Consider the following 6,016-nt stretch of genomic DNA (forward strand, 5'->3'; position numbering starts at 1 on the left):
TGCAAACCTTGGAATCCAGATCTGGAAATGTCCCTGCTGTCTCTCCAAGGCTGGAGAGCAAGAAGGGTGCCGGGTCTCCTCAGGGAAGATGGGAGTGAGGAAAAGACGAAACTCTCTGGTTACATAGCCAGGCTCAGGTGTCTAAAATGGAATTTGGCCACAGACACTCTTTCTCTCCCCTTGCCTCCCACCCAGAGGGGCCTGCGCCATAGCCCTGACAGCTGGCTTCCTGCGAGTTACGGCTCTACAGTAATGGGTGGCTTCGTTAAGACAAAAGCCATATAACAACTGGCTGCCTGAGAACTATTGCGGCCCAGCCCCACATGCTCTTTTCAAGGCAAGGCCTGAGCACTGAATAGCTGGTAAAACAGAGGCAGATGTCCTCCTCCCTAAGCAACTGTTTAAGGGCTGTCACCCTTTTTGTTAGCTCTTCTTAGGGCAACCCTAAAAGGCAAATGTCTGGCCATTTCATCTGCCTTGAGGTAAATTTGAAAAAGGCACATTTGCTATGGTTTTGACTTCAGTTGATTTTAATAAGCCACTGGGGAAAGGGGTGTGGGGAGGCTGGGTTTGTTTGAGGTGTTTAAGTTTTTGTTAAAATTGTGATCCTTATCATTGCCTTTAGAAATGTGTTGACATACACATTTCTGGGCACAGTCCCAGGATCAGAGCAGAAATGGGGTGAGGTTTACATCACAAATAAATTGAAGAGGAAACAGATAATCTGACAGGACAAAACATATTAAACTTTTGGGACCCAAGCCCTAGATTGTGTTTTTATTTAAAAAAACAAACAAACAAAAAACTTGGCTGCTGTGATGTTAAAAAAAATAAAAAATCAAAGGCAATGAATAACATGATCTTAATCAGTAGGAAAGAAACACAGGTTGAAAGGTTCATAGTCACCCTGAGTCTGGCTTGCCTGGGAATTCTGAATGCATCAATGGCTTGGGTTGGGGTCCCTTGGGAAAACAGAAAACAACAGCTCCCTTTCCATGTTTTTTCTTTGCAGTCAGATTTAGAGGCGGTGCTGCAATGAGGCCCTGGCCATTGATGTCTTCATCTCACAGTAAATAAAGCTGGCTTGCCTTGCCCAGTTGTACACAGCCACAGTGTATAATGGAAGAGCAATCTATTGTCATATAGACTGGGGATGGAATCCCTCTTACTAGCTGGGTTCTTGGGCAAAATACCTAATCTATCTTCTATATGATACCACCCATCTCAGAAGATTGCTGTGAAACCCATGCAAAATTACATACTAAGTGCCTGGGCATAGTGAACATTTTTGAAATGTTAGGTCTTCTTCCCTCAGGTTGGGAAGAGGTGGCTATGATGTCCCATAGTTCTGAATACGTACTAACATTTGCCAACTTTTTCCATTTCAATCCTCGTCTTTTAGCAAACCTAATTACATGTCTCCAAGACACTGAGGAGGTAGATCCTAGATGTCATAGCTCTCCCATTCTAATACTATCTTATGAAGTCCCTGGTCTTCTGAAATTACTACAGTTGCCCAATAAAGAGTTTGGAAAGGCACTAACAAGATGCCCATCTATAAGACAATAGCTCTTTCCAGACCCCTGAAGGTCAAAATGTTTCCCACACTCCTCCAATGGGACCTGCCTTCTGTAGCACCTTCAAGCTGGGTCAATATTAGCCCTGGGCTTAAAGCAAATCAATAACAGTCCAGGACTGTTAGTTAATCCAATAGTAAAGCTATTTAGGAGGGAAAATCCAAATTTCCAGATGAGGGAGAAAAGAGCTGTAGAAAATGGACAATAACTACTGTTTATAAAGAAGAAAAGGTTTTCCTAAATTTTGAGGGACTTACTGGCAGGTCAGCCTTTTCAAATGAAAGGGGCCCCAAAGCTCCTGGGTGTATCTGATAAATGGCACATATGTTTCATGCTTTTCTTCTGTTTGTATTTAATATTTAGCAATACAAAATGGAGGAAGGAACCTCAGTTTCCAAAGAAGAAACTTAAATTTAACCACATCTTAAAACCATTTAATCTCATTTCTAGATGACCTCACAGACATAAAAAGACAAACACACAAAGATGTTCAATCCAGAATTATTTATAATAGCCAAACCTGGAAACCAAATCAAGGTCCATTAGTTAGGGATCAACTAGTTAAATTATAATACATATAACAGGCTATGGTACAGACATTAAAAATAATGTAGATCTGTATCTACTGACAACTAATGTGATCCACTACATATTACTGGGTAAGAAAAGCTCATTGTAGAAAACCATGTGTCACTTGATCCCATTTGGTAGGAAGTTGACAGTATAGTGCAACATTTCTCAAACTTTCTGGTCTCAGGAGTCCTGTACACTGAAAGATTACTGAGGATCCCAAAGATCTTTTGTATTTGTTTATGTGAGATATACAGTATAGACATTGATATACTGTACTTGAAAATAAAACTAAGCCTGCCTCTCAATTTTTCTGTGAACCTAAAACTGCTCTAAAAAATCTTTTTAAAAAAACTTAATTAAAGGAAGATACATGCTTAAATGGAAATTTCTCTCCCAAATAATGAAGGGAGGCTTGTTGCAGAAGATGATCCTGAGGTCAGGATTTGATAGATCATTGATAACACGCAAATATCCCTTTAGCCAATAGATTTTAGAATTTGTCTTGGGAGAAAAAGGTTTTACAAGAACTGTCAACAGTTTGTAAAAAGTACAGTGATTTCAATCTTTGCCTCAAAAAGAGTTTGCAAACAAGTAGTGAAATGGTCAAGAGAGTGAAATGATGAACCACCTACAAACTTGAAAACAACTTTGTTGGAATCAGTAAATCTGAATTGAAACCCAGGGTTTCTTTAATATCTTGGTAGACTCTAATATCTATTGTAATTCTGATTCTCAAGGGTTTGCAAGTTTGCCTACTTTTTTTTTTTTTTTGCTTTGTTAGCATCAAGTGATTAGGTCTTTGGAAGAGGAGGCCTTCCTGCTTGATCAGAAGCCCAGGGCTCAGTTGGCCAGCAGACCCCAGCCAGCTAGCTAGCTATGGTAAAATGTTTTGCCTACACAAGAAAATCCATCTTTCTGAGCCTGCATTACTGACAAGTAAGAATAGTCTATTTTTAAACTAAAGCTGCATTTTAAGCAGACAACTTACTAACTTGGGCACAATTAATTAAATATACAGTTAATTTTTATAACTATTCTGGCTCTAGCATTTGTTTCAGCAATGTCCTGTGAAATTGATGAGAGCTTCAAGGAATTTTGTTTTTATTTGGACATGGGGAAGAACTGACAGTGGTGTGGAATTTATTGGGAGTATAAATGTGGTTATCTAAATAAGGGATTATTGTTGTAAAGTCTATCAATAAAAATTTAGTGATTAAAAAAACAATTAAAAAAAAGTGTATTTAAAAATAACAATACCTAACCCATATTAACAAAATAACATATTTTATGAAAAAAATTATATTCCCCACCCCCCCACACACCAAATTAATAAGAGTAGTAGTATTGTTACTGTTTTACACTTTGGCAAATCTCTTTAATGTCTGGCTCAGAAGAAAGGTAGATTACCTTCTGCATTATAGCAAGTGTATTAGTTTGTTAGGGCTGCCATAACAAAATACCACAGACTGGGTGGCTTAAACAACAGCATTTATTTTCTCAATAAATTCTGGAGGCTAGAAGTCCAAGATTAAAGTGTTGGCAGACTTGGGAATTCCCTGGTGGTTCAGTGGTTAAGACTCCCTGCTTTCACTGCTGAGGGCCTGGGTTCAATCCCTGGTTGGGGAACTAAGATCCCACAAGCAGCAAAGCAAGGCCAAAAAAAAAAAAGAAAAAAAAGGTGTTGGTAGACTTGGTTTCTCCTGTCTCCTCCTGGCTTGCAGATGGCTGCCTTCTTGCTGTCATACATGGTCTTTCCTCTGTGCATGCACATATCTGATGTTTTTCTTTCTTTCTTTTTTGGTTGTCAAATGATCCTTTATTGAAATATTTTCCTTTGCTGTCCTTAACTAGCTGGGCATTCCACTGCACCACTGTTGATGTCATCCATGATGTCATGAGGGTGGCAGCCATCAACACTGCAGTCCACAGACTGGGCAGTCCCTGGGATCTCTTTAATGGTTCCAGATAGTTCTTGAGCTAAAAATAAGTGCCACATCTGTTGGGCAATGTTGACAATCTCATCAAAAATTGTATGTCCACTGTGCTTAATGTTCTGCTTCTTTCTGTCTCTTGGCCATTCCTTGAAGGCTTTGATGATCAGGGCAGAGGCAGAAGGAACTTCCTCAGTCTGGCCCTGTCTGTTCTGAATTGGTCAGTTTCACTGTCATTCTCGGACCCTTCCAATCACCAGTTACTAGGCAATATCATCAACCAAACTTTTTTGGAGACAGACCCAGGGAGCTGATCTCAGTAGTCAGGGGTCCAATGTTTCTTTGTGTGTCCAAATTTCCTCTACTTATAAGGACATCAGTCAGACTGGCTTAGGGCCCACCCTAACAGCCTCAGCCTTATTATAACTTAATCACCTCTTTAAAGGCCTTATCTCCAAACAGTCACGTTCTGAGGTACTAGGGGGTGAGGGCTTCAACACATGAATTCTCAGGGGACACAATTCAGCCCATAATAGTAGCTATAATGGGAAGTAGCTAGTAAAAGCACAGCAGAAGTACTGAGAGCAAACTGAGTTTACCTCTAAAAACATGATTCTATAACCTAAACCTACCAACTTACAAAATTCTAGAAAACACAAAAATATACAAACATATATTCTATTAACCATCAGTGTGATGATGTTACCATATCACATAGCCTCTGGAAAACTCCACTGTACACTCAGGAGAGAATCAGAGTGAAAAAGGCTAATTATGCCTTAATATTTTTATGAAAATAGTAGGACCTTCCCACCTCTCCAAAGGATCTCAGGGACTCTGAGGGGTACAAAGACCACATTTTAAGAACCACAGATACAAGCTTTATGACCTCAGGCAAATATCTTAATCTCGTTAAACTTCAGTTTCTAAAATGAGGTTAATGATAAAACCAACTTAAGTGGGCTTGTAAAGATTTAATGAATAAATACACATTATTCACAAATAAATGACAAATGTGAGCATTCTGCTAATATTAGCTGTTATCATTTGTGAAAAATTAGTTAGCAACATGATACATGTGCTTAAATGCATAGGAAGTAGTAACCTCTGGATGAGGAAATTTATTTTTTAAACAAATATTTAAATTGAAGCATAACACTGGAAAAAGCATAAGACAAAGTAGATAGCTTGATGATTTTTTACACAGTAATCTTAATTTACCTTTGTTTGAGAGATCATTTTATTAATAACAACAAAAAAGTTATTGATAAACAACCACAACAGCAGTCCCTTTTCTCACCTATAGCATCCTTGGGTTTTGCTATCCGTCTCCCTGTAAGCATCAAGACAGAATCTGAGAGGTGTTCCTTGACTCAATACCCCTCTGGTACCATCAGGTTCTCTTTGGCACCAGGAAAAGCACACAGTGCAAGAGTAAACCTGAACCAAGCTTTGTGTCATTATGAAGCTGGATTCTTATCAGTGTCCAATTTAGTAAACTCTGAAGTTCACTTAAAAAATAACCATTATAGGACTTCCCTGGTGGTCCAGTGGTTAAGAATCCGCCAATGCAGGGGACACGGGTTCAAACCCTGGTCCGGGAAGATCCCACATGACATGGGGCAACTAAGCACGTGCACCACAACTACTGAGCCTGCGCTCTAGAGCCCACGAGCCGCAACTACTGAGCCCATGCCCCACAACTACTGAAGCCTGCACACCGCAACTACTGAGCCAACGCACTGCAACTACTGAAGCCCACACGCTCTGGGGCCCGTGTGCCACAACCACTGAGTCGCGTGCTGCAACTACTGAAGCCCGCGTGCCTAAAGCCCATGCTCCGCAACAAGAGAAGCCACCGCAATGAGAAGCCCGTGCACCGCAACGAAGAGTAGCTCCCGCTCGCCGCAACTAGAGAAAAGCCTACGTGCAGCA

This window comes from Balaenoptera borealis (genome assembly GCF_965194805.1).
Source record: "Balaenoptera borealis genome assembly, chromosome: 10".
Taxonomy (NCBI): Eukaryota; Metazoa; Chordata; class Mammalia; order Artiodactyla; family Balaenopteridae; genus Balaenoptera; species Balaenoptera borealis.